At 41.4% G+C, this 21,338-nt stretch overlaps 1 protein-coding gene across 1 annotated transcript in view; it reads left to right on the top strand.

Annotated features, from left to right (window-relative positions):
* Positions 1 to 4,734: 4,734 nt before the first annotated feature.
* The window catches only part of DPF3 (double PHD fingers 3), a 189,320-nt gene continuing 172,716 nt past the window's right edge, over positions 4,735 to 21,338 (top strand). Inside the window, exon 1 of the mRNA XM_061462664.1 lies at positions 4,735 to 4,862. The gene's annotated coding sequence lies outside the window, so the exon portion shown is untranslated. The remainder of the gene's footprint in view (positions 4,863 to 21,338) is intronic.

Below are 21,338 nucleotides of genomic sequence, written 5' to 3'. Positions count from 1 at the left end.
AATCAGGCATAACATCTAACAGCTTAACCCATGGCAAGCACAAGCTGCATATACTTGCCTCACAGCACGGTTATTGTGATCGGGAGCAATAGCTGCACGCCGTCCACGCTTTCCTTTGCCTCTCCGGTAACACCTCTTCATTTCTACTTGTAAAACAAACACACACACATACTTCAATGCTACTTGCCTGGAACAGTCACAACAGTCTCTTAACACAGCCTCTTTTCGATGAAATAGCTTTGCAAAGGCCTAGAGATCAAAGCCATTTAAGAGAGTAATTTACTTGAAAGAGTTTCTTTCAAGCAAAAGAAAGTCCAAGCGGCACCGTATCTTAAAGAAAGACAGACCATTACTACTGGCTGTTCGAAGGGAGGCTGAAGTAAACAGCGTGCGGCACTGATCGCCTTCCCCACACAGCACGAGTAAACGTGCTCTTGCCAAGTCCCGCCATGCGCAGCACGGAGAACAGCGTGTTTACAACCACCAGCCTCCTCCCAGGCAGAGGAGCTTCCACGACACGGGGACAACCCAAAGCGACCCACAGCGATCTCCCTGCTTGCCGCGCCGGGCCCAGGTGCCGGACGAGGCCTCCCGCCTACAGCAGCCAGGCTGGACAGGCGGGGGTTTGTAAACGGCCAGGCCCACTGACCGCTCGCACCACGAGCGCTTCCTCACTCCTGGCGACTTCGCTGTTGGGCCGAGACCAGCCCCGCGGCTCCCCCGCCCCGCTAAAGCCAAAACCCCTAACGCAAAGGCCAAACGAGCACCCCTTACCGGCTCTGACCCCCAGGGCGCCCCAACGCCGTCACGGCTCCGCCCGCTCGACGACGGACGCTGCTGATTGGTCCGTATCCGCCCCCGCCTCTTGATAGACAGCTAGATCACCCAACAGGAGACGGCTGAGCTGGCGCGTGCGCCCCGCGGCAGGGGTGGGCCACGGCTGAGGCCTGGTGGGCAGGGCCTCGTAGGTGTACATGGGTAGGTGTGTGTGAAGGTGTCGTTTACCGCGGTAGGGAGGTAATAGAGTAGGGAAGTGAGGGCTTTCAGGGGGTTAAGGGGTGGGAGTGTGTGAGGGGAGCCGCGGTCAGGGGTTCGGAGCGTTTACTGTGAGGAGCAGCGCTGGGCTGAGGGACGAGCTGGTGAGGCCTTGCTGCTGCTGGTCAGTGTGTTTGGGGCCAAGGGCTGGGAGAGGCTGCTGGGGAGGGTTCACGGGCGGCACAGGTAGGGCAAGGGGTGGAAGAGAGTCAGTAGTTGAGTTCTGTGAGGGGAAATGCTTATTTTTCATTAATTGGGTTTGAAGGCAGTACGTTTGTAGGAGGTGTTAGGGGAAGGAGGCAGAGATGTGTGTTTCTGAGCAATGGGGTCACTGAAAGGGTGCCACTGCTTCCTTCGGTGGGTCAGTCATTGGTTAAAGGCCATTGCTTGGCTTTGGGGAGCCAGAACTTGGTACAACCTCTTTAAATTTCTCAAGAATTTAGGAGAGTGCTGGTTCTGAAGTGGCCTTCTCAGCTGAGGAGTCTTAATGCTTAAAATAGTCTTTGAGCTGCCTTCTGGGCAGCAAGCAGATAGATGGGTGATATTGAGGCAATAAATCTAGGGCAGCTTTGGGAAGCATGCAGCAAATGGAAAAGTTAAGAAAAAAGTTGGGGCTGCAGCAATCAGTAACAACTCAGGTGGTCAGCAAAATCTGAAAGAGCTATAAAAGGATGTAGTGGTAACTACCATCATTTTATAGTCCTTGTAAGAAACCTCTTCTTAATCTTTTACTAAAAGTGCCCTTCAGCTGCTAGTGTACAGTGGCCTTCTTCCTCCCCTTCCTGCTTGTATAACATTTAATTAAGAAAACCAGTATGGTAAAAATATTAATTCATTTTATGGATGATGAAGGTTACAGCAAAACATGAGCTGTAGTTCACACACACACAAAAGTGGAAAACCAGATTTACTCTTTTTTCTTCCAAAGGCTTGGGTTTGGTTTGTTTTTGTCACTTTAAGAATTTTAAATAATAAAATGCCAGTACTGGGAAAATAGGCAATAGGTTTTTACTTGTTTCTTTAAATGTTTGGACCTTGCACAAGTTTGCTGTGGGTGTGTCGCAGGAGAGTAATTCTTGGGAGATAGTAATTTATTCTGCCTCCTATTTGCCTGGGCTGTGTTTTAAGATCAAAATGCAGAGTCAGAAATAGCCAGGAATGTGTGCCTTTAAGGATATAAACAGCTGGAGAATTCACCTGCAGTTTGTATAACGTGAGCTCTATGCCTTTACAAGGCAGATTACCTGCATGGTCTAAGGCATTTTTTTGTTGTTGTTGATTAGGCCTCTTTTTCATAGTGATTTAGTGATATTAATCTTTAGCTTCCAGAAGATAATTTCGGATTTTAATACAGTAACAGGAGAAGAATGAAAGTGCTGATAGAAAGCTGCCTCAGCAGTCCTTTCCATGAACTGTTCAGTTGTTGATACTGTCACTGGTGTAGACTGGGTTCAGAACAATGGTTTATACTTGATTTCTGTGTAAATGCGATGCTGGTACAGCTGTGGACAGCATTCTAGGGAATGTTTGGGTTTTTTCCTGTTGTTTGTTGGCTCACGGGCAGTAGTAATTCAGCATGTCTAATGTTTTACAAGTGATGGTATGACTTTCCTTCTCTTGGCTTTGTTTCATCGTGTTAATTTCAATGCTAGTGAGCAGTGTTTCAGGTTTTGTGGTGCTGTTTGTAAGCTGTTGGTTTGACTCCACTGAAAAAGAATTAGTATCAGTGAAGAAGTGTGTTAAATGATTTGTTTTCACACTTGTATTGCATATACTTACTATGGGAATCCATAGACAAGAATAGCCTGGTAGATAATTCAGAGCTCGCTGTTTTTCCATTTATGCATTTAAATAAAATATATAAATAAAATACGTCACCCTTATGGTTGCTCCTTAGCAATTGTTTGTCTAACCTTTTCTTAAAGCCTTTTGATTTTGTTTGTTCTGATGATTTTATTGTATCTCTCACTGAAAGATTTTTCTGATGTGTTACTTCAATGCTTATTGCTGCAATTCAAAACCATTACTGCTATTCCTTCTGCCTTCTGTGGATATAAGAAACAATTTAAAACAATTTATTACCTTTCTTCCTGCAACCATATTCCATATTTTAAAATTGGTAATGCTGTCCCAGTTTTCTTTTTCTCTAGATTAAAGAGTGGCTAAAGAATGCCAATTTGCCGTGATGTTACGTATGGCAACTTTTAGCTTTGATCATTCTCTCTTCCGGTTTGGACCCTTTTCATGGGGATCACATACTTCCTTGAAGTGTGCTCCCAAAAAGTGGATATACCACTGCTCAGTTGAAGCCTTCCTGGTGCTGAGTGTGTTTTGCAGGATGTACTCACCTTTGATAGTCGTGTGATGTTGTACGCCTGCACAACAGTGTTGGTGTTCAGGAAGCTTATGGTCAAAAGGGATGGGGAGTTCCACTTTGGGAACTGCTATGTGATCAGCCTTTTTTCAGTCTGTGTTTGCGGAACTGGCTGCGCTTGGGCTGGTTACAGTTGAATGCTGCTCTGCTCAGGCTGGTTCTTGGACTTGTGGAGGCCATTCTGACCTGCAAAATGGACTGTGCCATCAAACTGTGTCCTTCATTTGCTCTGGTTGTTCTTGTAATTCTTTGACTCTTGTACTTACTTGAGAGACTGGTTTTATACCTGTTTAGTCCATTAAATAGATATGTCCAAGCTATATTTACTTAGTGTAGTAAGTTTAAAATATAATTCTAAATTTCATTAAAACATTCGGTAAAGACCAAACTTTGGAACTAACATTAGAATTTATGGTTTGGATGTAGGCTGAGGGTTGTTGCAGTATAGTGAGTTGCTTTTCAGCTGAGCTGCAGTACCTGCGTTCATTCTTATCAATCACATATGATAATTAAAATTAATTTGCCTAAACTCCTTGTAAGCTTAAACTGTGTATTTTCTCATGCTTGGTAGGGGTTAAACTTGCAATTTTAAGCTTAGCTTACATAAGGCAACTCATTAAACTGTGGTAAATGGGAGGTGTACTTGGGCCCATGAATTACCCTGGGCTTGCGCAGGGTAATCAAAAGCAGGATTTTATCTAACCATAAAATTTACCCTTGTTCTAGTGCCACTGAAATCAAAGCAATTGCAGTAAGAGCCTATGGAACTTTGTATGCTCGCACTTTGCATTGTGAGTTGCCAAAGCTTTCAGGTGTGTCTGAATGTGAAAGTTGCTGTTTGACTTTTTATCTTAGCTTTCTGAATATTCTGCTGTCCAGTGGTGTGCTCTGCTGTTCATGATGAAAATCGCTTTTGGGTTCTGCATCAGGTGATGCAGGAGGGAATAAAGTGCTGTCGCATTTAAGGATTTCAGGTGATGAATTGTCATAGTACATATAATGATCAGTAACTTGCTGTGTTTATGCGGCACGTGGTTTACTTTCTGTTTGTTTGTTTGTTTGTTTGTTTTAAATCTCGAGATTCCCAAACATTCCTGATGGCCCTGGGGGGGTGGAACTCCTTCAGGGTCTGCCGGGTGGTGGAAACACGGGAGCGAGCAGGTCTGAGCCGCCCCAGGAGGGGGCACTAGCGCACTTGCACAAAGCTGCTGTCTCTCGGCTCAATTGGCTCTTTCCTTTTGATCTCTTTTGTCCCAAGTATCGAATTCCTATAAAAATCAATTTAAAAAGCAGAAGTACACAAACGAGTCTCTTTGAAACACTACTTAGAGTGTATTTGTTTTGTATTTATAGATCTAAGGTCCCGCAGCACTGATGTTACATATTTTAACCAGACTTCTCTCCAAGCAAGAAGCTTCGTTTTCCTGATATATCAGCTTTGTCTCCCTTGCAGGTCAGAGGTTGAGAGAAAAACCTGAAAAGTTGGCAAATGAAACTGAACTTTTGCAGTTTATATCATTTCATTACCTAAAAGGGTGGGATTGTTGTTTGTTTGTTTTGTGTTTGTTTTGTTTGTTTGATTTTTTGTTTGTTTGTCTGGGTTTTTTTGTTTGTTTAAATTCAGTACTTCTGGCCGTTAATACGGCAAGAAGTATTTTTATGCTAATAAATGACTCCTGGAAATTTTGTGGTAGGTTCTGTATCTATCAGCTCTTATGTATATATATAAAATACTGTGCTTCCTACTAGTGCACTGTTTTCCTTTCAAGTATCTTTAGCCATGAGAAATATTCTGGTCAAATCTTGTCTTCTCTTCAGTGCTGCTGTTCTTAATGGAAGTTTTCAGAGATAATTTAATGAATACTCTGCTGATTAATAAACTTTTTTTCCTGTGTGGTCAAAAAGGAATAAAAAGTCTCAAAACCCTGTATGTGAAACCTATCAGAATGAAGTCTCACCTGAAAATTATTTAGGTGCTTAGGAGGGTTTCACTGACTGACAGTAATGAGGATATTTAGGTTATATTTTTGCTAGCACTTGGGGAGAGACTTAATGGCTTCTGATTACAATCTGCAGATTGACTGCAGGTAAGTGGGTGCCAACAATTTACTTGGTTTGTACAATGAAACTGTGGTGTTATGGGTCTCAATAGTTAGGCTGGCACATTCCAGGTGATAGCCTGTGGTAAAAACCCATCTCTGAGACCTTCTACTTGTCATTATCTGCTCTCTCCCAGGAAGGCCCAGGTGATTGGGCTGTGCTACCTCAGTGACTACTCGTCACTTCCTGTGACTGCAGTAGCCCAGTACAGAGCTGTGTTGTTGCTGCTGGTATTTGGAGCTGTCTGGAGGAAGCAAACAAATAGAATCCCCGACTCACAATGACAGGACAAAAAACCCAAACCCTATTCGATGTTAAGGGAAAAGTTGCAGGTACGCTCCTGATCCATGTAGCATGAAACTAGTGAGTGCAGAATGGCAGGTCTGGTGGCTGCTGTTGCCAGTTTGTTAGAGAAGTGCATTTATCACGTTTCCTGCTGTAGCCTCTATGGGTATTAGAATGCATGAATCACTAGGCTGCTATACTTGCGTATAGACTCTGCTATTGCAAGGGAGGCATGGTCTTAGATATAAAGAAAAGATGTACCTGTACTTGCTAATGTCAAAGTCAAGTGACTGACCTGATATGTCTACTGAGTTACTTTCCAGAGTGGAAAAAAAAAACCAACAAAACAGCCTAAAATTGAGAATTCAGAAGATCAGGAGCTGTACTGTGCAGTAGCTCACTTTAGTTGTGCATATGTGGATTTATGTTTGAAATCTTTTTCACTAGAAAGACAAGCTGAAATCCAGACTCTGCTAAATTTTACTCGGTAACCTGCATTTGTCTTAAAGTAGCTCCTCTTGACTCTGATTCTGAATTGATGTTAAAAATCTTCTGACTTTTGCTGTAAAAAGAAGGGTTTACTTTGTTGCTTTGGTTCAGACTTGCTACTCCTGTGATGTAGGGCAGGCTTTTGTGCACCAACTAGTTTTTTAAAGTCTGTTCCAGAAATGGCTGCTCTTTAATACTACATCTGTCTTTCAAAATAGCATGCGGTCTCTCAGACAGCAAACCGCTAGATATCTGCAAAGCCCTTTTGAATGATTTTGATGTTTTAGCTAAATGTCTTAAATGTGATTTATGTGCAGTATGAACAGTTACCTAACACTTGAAAATGTCTTTTGTTTTTTGACTTCTGCCATTATGACTTGTGTGCTCAATCTACAAATTAGTAAATAAAGTAACAATACTCTCCTCTCGTGCTGGTGGTGTAGGTATATGTAAGTTGTATGTGTGTATACACATAGATGAATGTGTCTCAGTCTACAAACCCAGGACTTCATTACCACATATTTCTGTGTATGGGTGGAGGGAATGCTAATTTGAAGGCATGAGATTTGCAAATGATTTTGACCACAGAGGTGTCTGTGCTCTGACATGTTTCCTGTGGTGCTGCATATCTGATGTTTGTCAGTTCAAAATCATAGAATAGTTAGTGTTGGAAAGGACCTTAAGATCATCTAGTTCCATCTGCCCTGCCATGGGCAGGGACACCACACACTAAACTGTGTCGCCCAAGACTCCATCCAGCCTGGCCTAGAACGCTGTCAGGGATGGAGCATTCGCAACTTCCTTGAGCAACCCATTCCAGTGTTTCACCACCCTCCCAGTAAAGAACTTCTTCCTTATATCTAACCTGAACTTCCCCTGTTTAAGTTTGAATCCATTACCCCTTGTCCTGTCACTACAGTCCCTAGTGACCAATCTAAGAAAATAAAAGCTGTCCCCTTCATTAATAATTTAGTGCTGTTTTGAAGCGGGTTTTTTGTTTGTTTTTGTGTTGTTTTTTTTTTTAACAAATGCAGGTGATAAAATGATCCTTCAAGCAGGAAGGGATGGTAAGGGGCTTTGCACTGCCAGAACATGAAAACGCATCACATGTTCCTTAGAGAGTGGAATATCCTGATGGTGTGCTCTTTGAAGAAACCTGTGTCTAATAATGCTGTCCTGCCTCTTCCTAGGGGGAAAACTTAGGATGTTTATTGGGCGGTTAAGTTCCTGGTATAAATAATGCTGTCTTTAGAGTAGTGGCAGCTGGCAGCTTTTTCATTCTTCCTCCAGACTTATTTGTTCAGCTTATGGGCCTCTAATACACAAAGTGCTTGCAGTTACAAGATTGATTTCTAGCCTCGTTTTTACAAATTGCCAGTGAAAAGAACTGGTCAGCATCTCCAAGGTAGCATTTTCTTTTAGGGTGAAAATTGTGTTTGCTGCTTTAAATTCTCCCTTGTCTGCTTTGGATGTAAGTTGTACTTTTATACAGAGAGAAGTGAACTGTTTTGCTTTTACACATCAATAGCAGATGTCAGGAGTCTGACAGCTGATTTCCCACTGGAAGGAAAATTGGTGACACAGACCATAGGAATCATCTTTTTAGTAGACTTTTATGTTAAATGTGCAAGGCTTTGAACAGATATAGAAACCAATGGTAATGCAGGTAAAAGAATCCCATCTCCAGAGATGTCAGTCTGGAAACCAGTGTTTCACTTGCAGAAAGCAACACTTTATTGAAGTTTATAGCAACTTAACTAAAGACACAGTGTCACAGGGCTACTAACACCTCATTTCTCAACGTCTATATCCTGCTTACATCCAAAGGAAAGTAATTGGTGAGACTTGTGTGCGGGAAGCATTGTAATTATGTGACTGTGGTTCTCAGAAATGCACAGTAAATGAACACAGTGCTGTCTTAGAGCATGAGCTTCCTCAATTATCTTGTATGTGTTGTGTGCTATAGATGTACCCTTTGTAAAAGTACTGTTTGAATGATTCAAGAGCGATTCAACTTGTTTAGTCTTTCCTCCTCATTGTCTTTGAAGGTATGTGGTGGAATTCCTTGTTTCAAGTGTTCTTTGTTTTTTTTTTTTAAGGAAAAGGGAATGAAAGTTTTATGAGATAAGAATTCTTCCTTCTGAATCCTCTGTCAGGGAGAATGCAGAAGGAGCAGTAGGAAGAAGCTCAGCCCAGTGTATGCAGAGACTAGTGTGGGAGCCTTCCTGTTATTAAGGTGTAAAAGTATTGAGAGTAAGTTTCTTTGGAGGTCTTTCAGGAGCAGACCCTGAAGGAGAAAGTGTGAGAGAAGGGAAAGTTACCATGGGAAAGCAGTCTCCATATTCCAGTACATTCCGTAGAGGGTACTTGTGGGTTCTTTGCTTTGATGGCAGGGGAAAGGGTTTGAAGGGAAGTTAAAAAGATGCCAACCGACAGATACGTAGTCTCATAATGATACCGCATGTCATCAACTCATGTCTTGGTTACTATTTATATACTGTTTCATATTCCGGATACTTCCAGATGTATCATTGTGGCCTTAGCCTTAAAGACTACTGGGCTTTTGCATATGTATATTGATATTTATGATGGACCTTGGCATTGCCTGCCACTGGAATGCCTGTTTTACATCTTGTGGACGGCACCATAGACTCTCTGCTTCATGGAGCCTTTCTAGGACCTGTTATACTCACTACTTGTTTTCTGTGCACTGAATAGAAGCCAGGACAGTGAACTGTGGACAGTTATAATTACCAGCATAGACATCACCCTGTAGATTTCAGTTCATGTGCCTAGGTGCAAAAGTCTCCCTATGGGAATAGCACTACAAGTTCTGTCCTGTATAGAATCATAGGATCATAGAATAATTAGGGTTGGAAAGGACCTTAAGATCATCTAGTTCCAACCCCCCTGCCATGGGCAGGGACACCTCGCACTAAACCATGTCACCCAAGGCTCTGTCCAACCTGGCCTTGAACGCCACCAGGGATGGAGCATTTACAACTTCCTCAGGCAACTCATTACAGTGCCTCACCCCCCTCACAGTAAAGAACTTCATCCTTATATCCAAACTAAACTTCCCCTGCTTAAGTTTTAACCTCTTACCCCTTGTCCTATCACTATAGTCCCTAATGAAGAGTCTCTCCCCAGCATCCTTATAAGCCCCCTTCAGATACTGGAAGGCTGTATCTATAAATTAATAAAATTAACTTTCTGCACAGTTTATGATCTATCATTTCTTTGTAGCTGTGGAAAAAAGCTGTAATAAAAAGGTATTTTAGACCAAGACATACAGCACTTACATACAAAACAGTTAACTCTTTCTGGAAAGAGATATTAGATAAATCACTAAATTAAAACAAAACTGCCAATACGGTAGTCTTATTCTTAGCAGTATTTTGTAAGGTCTTCAAAAGTCTAAAGATAACTGTAACTGCTCATGTACTTTGTGGAACTGAAGCAGTAACTGTAGCCTATAAAATTTAATATATCCTCAAAACATCCAAACAATACCAGCCGACTAAATGTTAGCTTTCAGCTTAATTGGGTGGATGTCAAAAAAGAGGTAGGATATAGAAGATGGTTTTTGGGCTTGGTTGAGCTATCATTTCCCTGAGCAAAGCCCTTTCTGATCAGGAGCTGGAAATCTCTGCAGGTCCCAAGGAAAGAAGAATAACGGAAGTAACTGTCTGTAGGATAGTGCAAATACCATACTATAATCTTGTGGGAAATGAGGAAGGGATGAGAGAACTCTGTATGAAATGGTTAACAGCTTCCAGAGGCTCTAAGGGGCTACCAGACCATGGGGTTTAAGCACTATTAATTACCCAGAAAGGTGGAATTGTGTGTGCTGTGTAGTTTTATTTTTTTATTCCATCCCTCCCCCACCAACAACTGAGTGTGAGTCGACTAATAGCATTTACTTGTTTTCTTTATAAAACATGCCTGCTTTCATAAACCTAACAGACAGTGCAATTATGTCAGCTGGTAGGAGCATCCTCACCTTCAGTATTGAATCTATTGTATCACCTTTGTTCAGACTGTCAAGTGTGAAAGAAAAGGAAAATACAGATGATCACCAAGTGTGTGTAAGGTTAAGGTCTAGGAGAACTGTGACAGAAGTGATATTAAACGGAGGGCATTGTAAAGTGATAAGTCAGTGAAGTAAAACTGCTCCTAAAAGTTCTGGATAAAATTAAAATAGCAGATTAATGTCTTTATAGAGTGTAGCTCTACCTGTATTCTGTGTCCAACAGAGAAGTACTTCTGACTTGAGGAGATTGTCCTTGTTCTTGACTGATAATAAGTAGTTCAAAGACTGAAGTTATATATGCAAAGTTAGGATTGTTTAATGTGTCACTTTGTCACACATTTTACTTGCCGTTTAATGTCTTATGAGTCAGTTTCTCAATCTCTTACTCCATCCCTTCCCCCTCATCTTCTGAAAACCTCCAAAACAAAAAATGGGCAAGGTGACTCCTGCTGAGTTCAGTTATGTGGGAAGAATAAAGTTCAGTTCCCAGGCTTCTCTGCAAGTCAATTGGAAATTGTCACCAAGAGCCTCTACCACTGTACAATGCCTTTTCAATAGGTGACCTGAAGGGAGCTTGCATCCCTTGGAAAAAATCCATTACTTCAAGGTTCCCATTTCTAGTTCTGATAGAACAACTTGGAATGCTCTAGAAATGTAATATGACTGATACTAAGTGGTTGCAGGCTTTCTGAATCAGTGCCAAATGGTTTGGTGAAAAGAAAAAGTGTCACTGGAAAGACACGTCCCTGATTTCTTTCTGACTGTTGCTGGTAGTGGCAAGCAGTGCTACAGGAACTGGAGATGTTATTAAAAGTTTTGCATGCAGCACATCCACAAAGAATGTGGCTGTCCCTTAAGAGGATAAGAACTTGTCACTTGCAGGTAAAAATAATGCATTTAGGCTTAGCTAATGCTGCAGAATGTGGGGTTTGTTATGCTGCTGGCCTGTGGTGAGCTGCAGGCTGCAAGGTGTGGTGCAGGAGAAATTTCCGATTGCTTGCTGACTGTGTGCCATAAATACATTCTATGAGTTGTGTCACAGTGGATATAATCTAAGGATATAAGCAGTGCCATAAAGATATTGTTTTATCTAAACTGTACTAGTCTTAACATGTTGGGTGTATCCTACGCATTAAGAGGAATGAACTAATAAATGTTCCAATTTAAAGTCACCTCCATAGTATTTCTTAAAACATTAATAAGTTTATGCTGGCTTGTGAAATCAGCTGTTTCCTCTTTCATTTTCTAAGTTCATACACCTGACTGGCATTTATGTTGTGTTTGCATGGCAGCTTTGTGAGACGATGGCACCAGGGTCGCTAAGGAAGGGGTAGCTAAGTCATCATCAGCTTCTGGCTGCATAACTGGCATGGCCATATCTGCATGGAACACTGTCAGAGACAATAAATCCTGTTTGATAGCTAAGGAGCTCCTTTCTTGTGCCATGTTATTTGCAGCTTTGTTCACCTGTCAAGTTTATAGTGAGCATGATGCTTGGCCAGTGGAGTTTGTTGTGGTAACTTGGCGCAGCTTGCTCTGGTGGCCAAGCAAACAAGCTGTAGACAGCTCCAGATTTGATGTGCGTCATGGTGTAGCTAAAGAGTAGGCAAGATTGGCCATAGAGGAGGAAGACACACCCTGATAGATCTGATGCAAAGCCTATTTAATTCTCTAGAATTATTTTTTATGGCATGGGGATTAGGTGCTAAATCCTCAAATGGCATTTAAAGGTTTCTTAGATAAGAACATTTAAATCTCCCAAGACATACAAAGTGCACCTCTTCAGCTTGTTTTGCTGAACCAAAACAAACTCGTTGACTTTAAAGTATCAAAATAATATGCATGGTAGGGTTTTTGGTAGTTTATAGGTATTCTGGGTCAGACATGTGACTACCTAAATTAATCTGGGGGATTAATCAGGCACTGTCTTGTTATTTTGGGGTGTAGTAACTTGACTGTCCTTTAATATTCCTGATGTTAATGAGAAAATTACCAGACTTTATTTATTTGTCTTTTTCACTGCATTTTGTTTCAACCTGCCACACCACAAAGAGGAGACTCTTTTCATGTCCATCCCTTTCCATGGATGGTGGTCTGGGTTGGTTACTGCCGCTGGCTTTTTGTCATCCTACCCTGCTGCCCATTGGTGGCTGGTTCTGGTGTGAAGGGCTGGGAAGGCATTAGCTCTGTATCCTTGGACAGCAGAAGTGTCCAGCCTAGCTTCTAAAATGCTTGAGAGCAGTGCCAGATGTGTTAATGCCAAAGCCAGTGACAAACTTTCACCAGGTTATCCTTTCCACAGGGCAGTGCTTCAGGCTGTGTCCACCTCAGTAGAAGCTGGTCTAAGTGGAAGGACTTGAGATGCTGAGATTGCTAAAGAAGCTGGTGGAGTCCTTGTTTGTTTGTGTTTGTTTTTTTTCCTGAAGGCAATTGTTTGGGCTGTTTTGTTTACCCTTTGTTATTGGAGGAAGAGGTTTTTATAGTCTGGGGGTGAGTGGGGAAGGCAGCATTAACTGATTATGTTCTTATTTTTTCTACTTTAAGGACAAATCTGGAAAGGACATCTTTAAAGACATCTTTAAGGACAAATGTCTGGAAACAGTGCCTTAAAGTATGGAATTTTAAAATAAGAAGTATCGGATCTTGAAATCACAAGTTTGCATTTGTCAAGGGTTTCTGCTGGCTGATATTGGTATTTTTAGCTTTTTTTTTTTTTGGGGGGGGGGGAAGGGTTACAAACTGAGTAACACTTTCTATATTTATGAAAGAAATTGGTTTAAATACTGTAACTATCTGCTTTGCGATACAAGACTTCAACTAAGTAAGTGTCTTGTAAGCTGCTTTGGCTCTATGGGCTGTGACTAGCAAGTCCCATGGTATTTGAGAGACAAACATAGTAAATCCTGAGTGACCCTGTCTACAGGTTGTAAATCTTTCTTTGATCATTGTATGGTGAAAAATTCAAACTTTAGAGACGTGTATGGATTTTCATTGCTCTCTTACCTGATTTGTCCTGATTAAAAATTTTGGCATGAAAATGCTATCTTCTGTGTAGGTGTTTTGTTCTTCACCTGAAGCATCATCATCATCCCTATAAAATCAGAGTTGGCTGCTGTATGAATAATTAGTGTTACAAACAGAACTATGATTTCAAGTGAACAGAGCTGGAGCAGATAAAATACTTCAAAAACTGGCTTTCAAAGGAGTATATCTACACTAGTAGGGATAAATTAAAACTAATAATGCTGTGTCTATAGCACTGATTATTTTGTTTTTTTAAATTGTTTTCAGCTCGAGTTTTGAGATTGTCCCAAGGCTTCCAGCCTGACTTCAAAGGTTGAACGATACTCTGCAGTCTGTGTTCTTGCTTGTGTGTGCATGCCTAAATGCTGGAGAGGGACTCTGTGTGTGTGTGTGTGTGTGTGTGTGCACGCATACAAAGAATGGTCAAAACAGAAGTCTTGGGGTGTAACCTCTTTGTCCTAGTACCCGTAGTTGCTGTTCTGGGGAAAAGCTATATAGAGATAGAAGACCATGTATATGATATGATAAAAAATAAATGTACCATTAAGGTTGCAAAGTCAAGCCTTCAAAAAAAATAAATAATAATTTAGACAATGCCAGAAGAAAGGTTTTCCTCAGAGGTTTAATTCGGCTCCTTTACGTGCACTGCATTAAGAAACAGTTTTCAGTTGCAGGGCTGCATCCATTTTCTCTCCCCTCTGCCCAGCGTACATCAGCAGAGGAAACCCAGAGGCTGGCAGTGTTGGTGGTCCCTCCCTGCTACCTGGTGCAACAGTAACTTCTGGATGAGGAACAAATACTGCAAGAATACAGATGAAAACTGGGGGATTGCATTGCTGCATTCCAGCAGGTTTCTGATGGTATCTTTCATGGCTTGAGGAGTTGTGGATGTTTTTTTTACACAGAAAACTTGTAAAGCTACGCACTTGACACCAAATTCACTGAGTGGTTTGTATTTCAATATAGGTATACAGTCGCTGAACTGTATTATTGTTAAATGTAAGGTACCTTGTTTACTCTCACTGTTGGAAATGCTTAAGTTGTTCAAATGCCAAAACTTTATCAACTCCTTTACCTCATTTCCCCTCTACCAGCCCTGTTTAAAGCCAAACCACCTGCCCTAAACCCCACCAAGCCTTCTCTCAGTGAAGCCTTTGGGCTGGAAGGCCCGGGGTAGAAAGACATGTGCCTTTCACTGATGGCCAGCTGGGTGAGGCTCCCACCCGTGTCACACCACACAGAAGGTGATGGATGCCCAACCCTGGGGAGGTTTCCCATGTATGGGAGAGCTTGGGAAGGCAATTTGCTGTGGGCAAACACCTGAATGCAGAGCAATGGAGAATTATATTATTCTGCAGATATATAATGTTCTTCTGAAGGTATAGAGTTCTTCTAAAGAACATTATACCTGGTACAGCTGAAAGGGAGCGTTGTTGTGCGAGTGTGAGGTTTTTTTACTCATTTATTTGGTTTTAACTCCGATGAGGAGCTTTAATAGTTCATGCAGGGCCGCGGCCGACCGGCAGGGGGCGATACAGCGCCAGGCCCCGCCGCAGGTGAACCGGGTCGGTGGGCGCTTGTAGGGGAGTGTGAAGCCGGAGGGGTTTCTGTGGCCTTAAACCATCGTCCCCAGAGGTGGTCACTGTGCATAAAACACATGGAGTTCAGTTTTGACAAGCGCACTGGTGGTGTATATCTGGGGAGTCAGCACATAAATGAAGCAATTGCTGGGTAGTAGACAGAAGGATTATGTGTGTGCTGCTGTGTTCAGGGTATCTTTTTCTTATTAAGACCAGCTTTCATAAAGAAATACCATATATGCAGGTGAAATTCTGCACTTATGGATATAAAGAAATGCTAGTCCTTTTCAGGCCAGAACTTCTTAACTTTTAACCCTGACTTTAGATGGTACCAGTTTATCTGCTGGGTTGGTCTTATGAGAACAGTACATGAAAATGTGCACGGAAGATTTCAGTGGCAGCATGCATGTGTTTTAAAACCTCTATATAAACGTAGATGATGTTCTGTTTTAGTTTACACCACTATAAATGCAGAATAAATCTTACTGGAAGTATAAACTGGATTTGATTGTGACAATGTTGGACAGCCCTTTTCCCTGTTGAAGTCAGCTTTGGCAGAACCAAGCCTTTGGTTTAGAATTGCATATTACAGATGGGCACAGAACCTGACTGGCAGGGTTTTCTTCTGTTTGTTTTTGACATCTGTAGCCCAAACATTCACCTTAAGACACTAAAGCTGGGCCCCTGAATCCAATAACTCCCAGAGTTACCAGACAGAAAACACTAGACACAGTGACCCATATGGAATTTATGCTGTGTGAATCTAGGCTTACACAGCTATATTGCAGCACTCAAAAATATTCTATTTTGCTTTTTTAAAGTCTCTTACAGTTAAGGCCCTTTGCCCTTAGTGATTCTGCATTAGCTATATAATCCTACTCTGATTCTAGATACATTCTTTACAATATCCAAGTCCCAGCATCCATTGCTTCCTAAACTGTTTTCCAGACCTGTCAGATACCTGTGTTGCTTCTCTTCCCAGTCTTGTTTCCACAAGGTATTTAATAGCAGAGCTTGTCTTTAGCAAATTAATGGTATCAATGATTAGGCATAGACAAATGTTTTAGTGTCTTGCTGAACTAGGGTCTGCTTTTCTTGATATGATATTTGAAAACAGTGTAGGGCTTCCATAAGCCTTTAAGCAGAGGTATTAGGATATTTGTATAAGAATATGGTCTGGAAATAAAGCTTTGCAGGTGGGTTAGAATATATATTTGGGGGTAAAGGGGGAAGGAATATGCAGTGACTGCAAAATAAATGCCTATTGTCCCAGCATTCTTGATGTTATGCTAACAAGCAGGCCAGACTTGGATGTCCTCAGCAGTCCAGTTTGGAATAGCGCCCAGCTTTGGACTATAACATGCTTACGTTTGTATCTGGAATACAAGTGGGATTCTCATGTTCAATAATCAGAGGGAGTGTGAGTGAGGGAAACAGCTGCATGTCACTGGCATTGCGTACTGACCCTTGTTGTGTAACCTCCGTGCTTCAGAAGTTTGAATCCATTTCAGGAGGTGGGCGTTTATTTAGCTGGGAAAAGTGTTAGCTAGTGAATTATTCCAAGTATATAAATAGAGTAAGGGAATCCATCACTTGTCTGATACGGGAGTGATATTAAGCAATAAGCACCTCTCACCCACAGCAAATGCAAGTACATTTCAAACAATTCTATGCTATCTTTCCTCTTCCCCCTAAGTGGATTTGGCCAATGCCTATGCCTAGAAGAATGGTGCGAGTGGATGGTTGTGATTGCTGGGAGAAATTATTACTGTGTGGGGAGAGAAAAGGTTTTAATCAAAAGAACTTGGAGAAAAACTAGCCAAAGGCTAGGAAAGAGTAAGAAGCTGTTGCAGGGCCAAAGGGGAGTGCAAAAGAACGTGGGGCAGTTATGCTTGCTGGTACCGTTTCTGAAGAGTTGTAAACTGAGTAAAGATCAATTGTAAGGCTTTATTTTGTGGACACTGGCTGCATAAAGTTCCTGAATGCTGGCTTCCCACTGCTTTCCTTTACAGTGAGATGCTGATGCTTGCAGGAGCCAGGGAGGGAGGATCTCCCCTAAGAAAATAATTTGTTCAGCTATTCTGTTTTGTGCAAGCTGGAGCATTGCAGCAGCAGCTGCAATATTGTTCTTTGTAGACATTTTTATTCTATCAAAGTTGTTCTTATGCCTTTAAATCATATTTCATAAGGGTTTTAGCCATAGACACCAGATGGGAGGAAGCATTCTGCTGTGTGTGAGATGGGCAAACCTTTTGGGTTTTGCAAGTGAGTGTAGAATTCATCACATACAGTCACCTGTTAAGGACAGTGACTTAACAGGTAACTGGTCTTGCGCTCAGTTTTATGAAGCTCTGCTCTGTTTAAAACATGTAGTGCTTGGTCATTACTGAGCATGACAGGTGCCAAAACATGCTAAATGCTATGAAGCTTCCTCAGGTATCTTTAATGGGAGTTTTTCTGATGTTGAAGATGCCTGTGTCTTCTTTTTTGAATGTCCAGGCTGGCATGGTCCTAGCTGGCTGTTGACCTTTAAAACAAACAAAACCCATCACAAACAGGCACTGGAAGGAATAGAGAGGTAGGGAACTTGGAATTTCTGCATGTGGCACAGTTGGCATGATGGAAGTGTGAGCTTTATGTGACAGTGTTGCATTTAGACTTGTACTCTGCTTTCAGCTCTTGGGTAGCAATCCTTTCTGTCCTGACAGCCCGAGATCTGAAGTGTGTGGTATATGAGAGTGCTGCCTGTAGCAACGTAGGGGGAAGAGTGTGTAGTTCATGACTGATAGGAAGCCTGAGCCTCTGTGGCCTGCTTGAGCCTCTGTGGTCTGCTGGAGCCCACTGGTAACAAGTGTTGTGTGGGGTTTGGATAAATCTACTCTTTTCAGGTAAAAAACAGCAGTCTTGGGCTAAATAGTAGCAGTAGCAGAGCTGAAGTCAGTAGGCCCGTACTAGTAATACACATGAAAGATGTGAACCTGGCCCTAAGTATATGCCTGGTAAAGACTGCCTAGTGCAGAATAATAATAAGCAGCATCAGTGGTAGTGAAAATATGGGCCTTGCATCAGACACTATCCCATCAGCCTTTTTCTTTGCTTGGAACTTCCTAATAAACTTTGACAAGCTCTTAGTTGTTTTCTGTTGAGGCAGCACAGAGTAACGGCGTCAGGAAAGGCCTGTCAACTCCAGCAAAAGCCTGAGCTTTTGTAGAAGGCTTGACACAAAGGCTTAGATATGAGAAAAATAATGGCTGGGGCAAGAGTTACACAGCAGAGCTTCTTACTGGAGGGGTGGCTTCTTCATTAGAGGGAGGTGTCCTGACAGCAAGGCTGCTCCTCCCTTGCTTAAAACAACAATCAAGAACACAAATGGAAACCCCCCAACAAATAATGCACCACCCTTGGCAAGGTTGTGTCTGTATAAGGGATGTTATCAGTGTGGCTATCTCTGTTAAAAAGCATCAGGGACATTATTCTGAAGGGGAGAATTCTGGCCTGAGAGCCTGTTTGGATTGGGGAAATGTGTATCAGATTATGTCCACAGGTGCAACTGTTGAGGAGATTTGGGGTAAGTAAATCAGGGCTGGCTCCATTGTGACATTGACTGCAGTAACTTTCTCTAATAGATTCCCAGGATCAATTTTGTGTTACACCAGTACTGCACGTGTCCACTGAAATTTGCAGTTGTCAAGTTTTAAAGTTAGGCTTGACCTGATTTTTTAGGCAGGTCAGTCCATACCTTTCTGTTGTTTTCTTCCTCTACCAAAGTAAAGTTGGATGGCAAATGGAAAAACAATTTCATGACACTTTTAAAGCTGTTTGTTTGTTTGTATTTAGCAGGATTCAAAGCACAGCTAAACAAAAGGAGACTTATTTCCCCTTACTTGCATTTTCCTGTGGTGTTTGACCAATCAATGCAATAAAATGAGCTAGTGCCTTCTTATCCCCTTCCTAATTCCAAACTGCTGTTTATGTGGATGTTTTGCTTTCCACCAAAACCATCTTGTCAGGTTTTATTTTTCTTAATCTGAACTTTTACAAAGTGGAAAATATTTTTAAGTTACAGATTGTTTTGAAAATAATAGAATAAAACAGAGAGAAAAAAATGAATTCTGCAATACTCTGATTCTTTTGTATATGGAAGAGGGGGTGAAACCATTGAAGGTGTTATTAAAATAATAAAATATTGAAAATAAAATTACAAATAATATTAAACTACAAAAAGGCAGGTGAGATTTTCTGGCTAAATCAAATTTTCAGTGTAGTTAAGAAAAAAAAGACTGGTTTTGTTGTAAGCTGTATAACTTTTTTATGAACTACAAAAGTAGCCTACTTACAATAGTGTTTGTTCCAAAGACCAAAATATACTTTATAAACAAGGAAGCTCAAATATTGAAAGAAAACAAGTCGTTACTCTCAAGCTGTGTCTGGGCAGCTCACTTATGCATGCTCTATTAAAAAATATTATCCGTAATGGAGTCATCAGATAGTCACAGTGAAATACTCATTCATTTCTTTGAGGTGGTCTCATTGGTAATGAAGGAACTCTGAAGCTGTTCAAATCCACAGCAAAAGTTGAAGTTAGCACTCTCTTTGGATGAATGTGGCAGTTTATGTTTTTCTCAGCTGTTAATTTTCTCCAGTAGAGAGCTATTCATTATGTTCAACCCAAATGTTAAACCTATCTTAGAATTGTAATTACGGTGTGTGCTTTGTGCTTATTAGAGATAAGATTGATTAGCAAGGTATTACATTCTGTTTTCTACTCATGGGCAAGAGGAACTCATGCTGCAGCACTCTTAGGCCACATTTGAAATCTGTGTTTAAAGGTGGTTAATACTGTAGGTAGGCAGAATCCCCAGGCTCCATCCACAGTGGTGATGAGGAACTATTCCAGTGGGTCAAATCTGTCCAGGTAATTATGTCCTAATCTACACAGTCTCCTCCCTCCAAGATTTAAGGCACTTTTGAAACTCCCTTTCAGCCCCACGCTAGGAATAGATGGAGATGGCACACACAGCATTATCTCAGATGAATTAGGATACCACTCCTATATTCCATTCATGGATGTAGATGCAGAAATACTTTGTCCTGTCTTTAATGCAGGGAACAGTGAAAAGAAGTCCTAAAGGATTCACTTTTTTCTTTTTTTCCCAGCTCAGGCAGACCTGTGACTCTGGACATGTAAATCTTGTCCTTTGTGATGGGAAAAAAATGTTGCTATAGCTATAGAGGGGAAATTTTGCTTAAAAATGAAACCAACCAAACAAAACCAACTAAATTTTAAGTCAGCTTTTAAGAATGCGATTCCCCAAGTTGCAAAGAATGAATCGTTGGTGCCAGTTTTTATGCTGTGTAGCTCCATAGTTATCTTTGTTATGCTGATTGTGTAAAATTTTTGGTGATGTGTCTGTCGAGTGTTGAGTCTGCAACACTGACACTGATATCTTTCCCTCCCCTTTCAGCTCACCAACTATTGGTAAAGATCAAAGAAAGTGAGGAGTAGGGCTGACAAGAAACAGGGTATGAGAGATGTCTGCACAGCTTTAAATAAAAAGGGGTTAAGACTTCAAATCTGTTGCAAGGTATTTGTGTATGTGGGGCCCTGTTTTGCTGTAACAAGCTACATTACAGCACACAGAGCATGCTGTCATTTGTTAGACCTGGTCCTTGGAATAGTAATGTATTTGAAGAAAATGAAGTTGCATATCAATGGAAATACCTGGGAATAACAAAGCTGAGAAAGACATGTGGCTCCTGGTAGACTAACAGCTGTTTGTCCTGTAGGTTTCCCTCCATAGCAGAATTAGATTTGTGGCTTTCAATGTCAGTGTCTAGTTTGTTTCACTTTCCAGTTTAAAAGAGCTGAGGAACGTGTAAGTAAAACCTAACTTTCCCTCCTTCAAATGAACAATTCTACATTAAAACTTAGCAATGTAAAAAGGAAAGCAGGAGACAATAAATACCGGGTAAAAACTCTTTCACAGTGAAAGCTTCTCAGCTGTGTGTTTGTAGCTGAGTGTGTTTCAGATGTGTTGGTCTTGTTGGGTGTAAACCAACGGTTAGTTACACTCTTGATCAGTGACTTACTGAAATCCAAAGAAAAATTAATCTAAAGATTTGGTTCCTAAATGATTGGTTGATGGTAGACTGGGATATATATGAAAATGGAGGTAACCATGGTGTGGCATAAAGTTTTTATTAACATAGGTTTGTGATGGTCCCTTTACTTGCAAACAGTGAGTAAGTTATGCAGTTCATTACAGCCACTCAGTGCTCCATGCCTCTTTTCCAGCTAAAATGGTAATCTAATTTGTGGAATTCTACATGAAGCACACTATAGGAAAACTATATGGATACCTGAGCAAAGCCTGGCGGATGTTTTTGTTACCATGGGCGAGTCTTCCCACAGCTTTGT

This window comes from Pezoporus flaviventris, unplaced genomic scaffold, assembly GCF_033815535.1.
Source record: "Pezoporus flaviventris isolate CSIRO_AGI_PZ_B2104156 unplaced genomic scaffold, CSIRO_AGI_Pfla_v1 ptg000035l, whole genome shotgun sequence".
Classification (NCBI taxonomy): Eukaryota; Metazoa; Chordata; class Aves; order Psittaciformes; family Psittacidae; genus Pezoporus; species Pezoporus flaviventris.
Note: the sequence above shows the minus strand (reverse complement) of the source record. Positions and strands in the feature narration are given on the sequence as shown.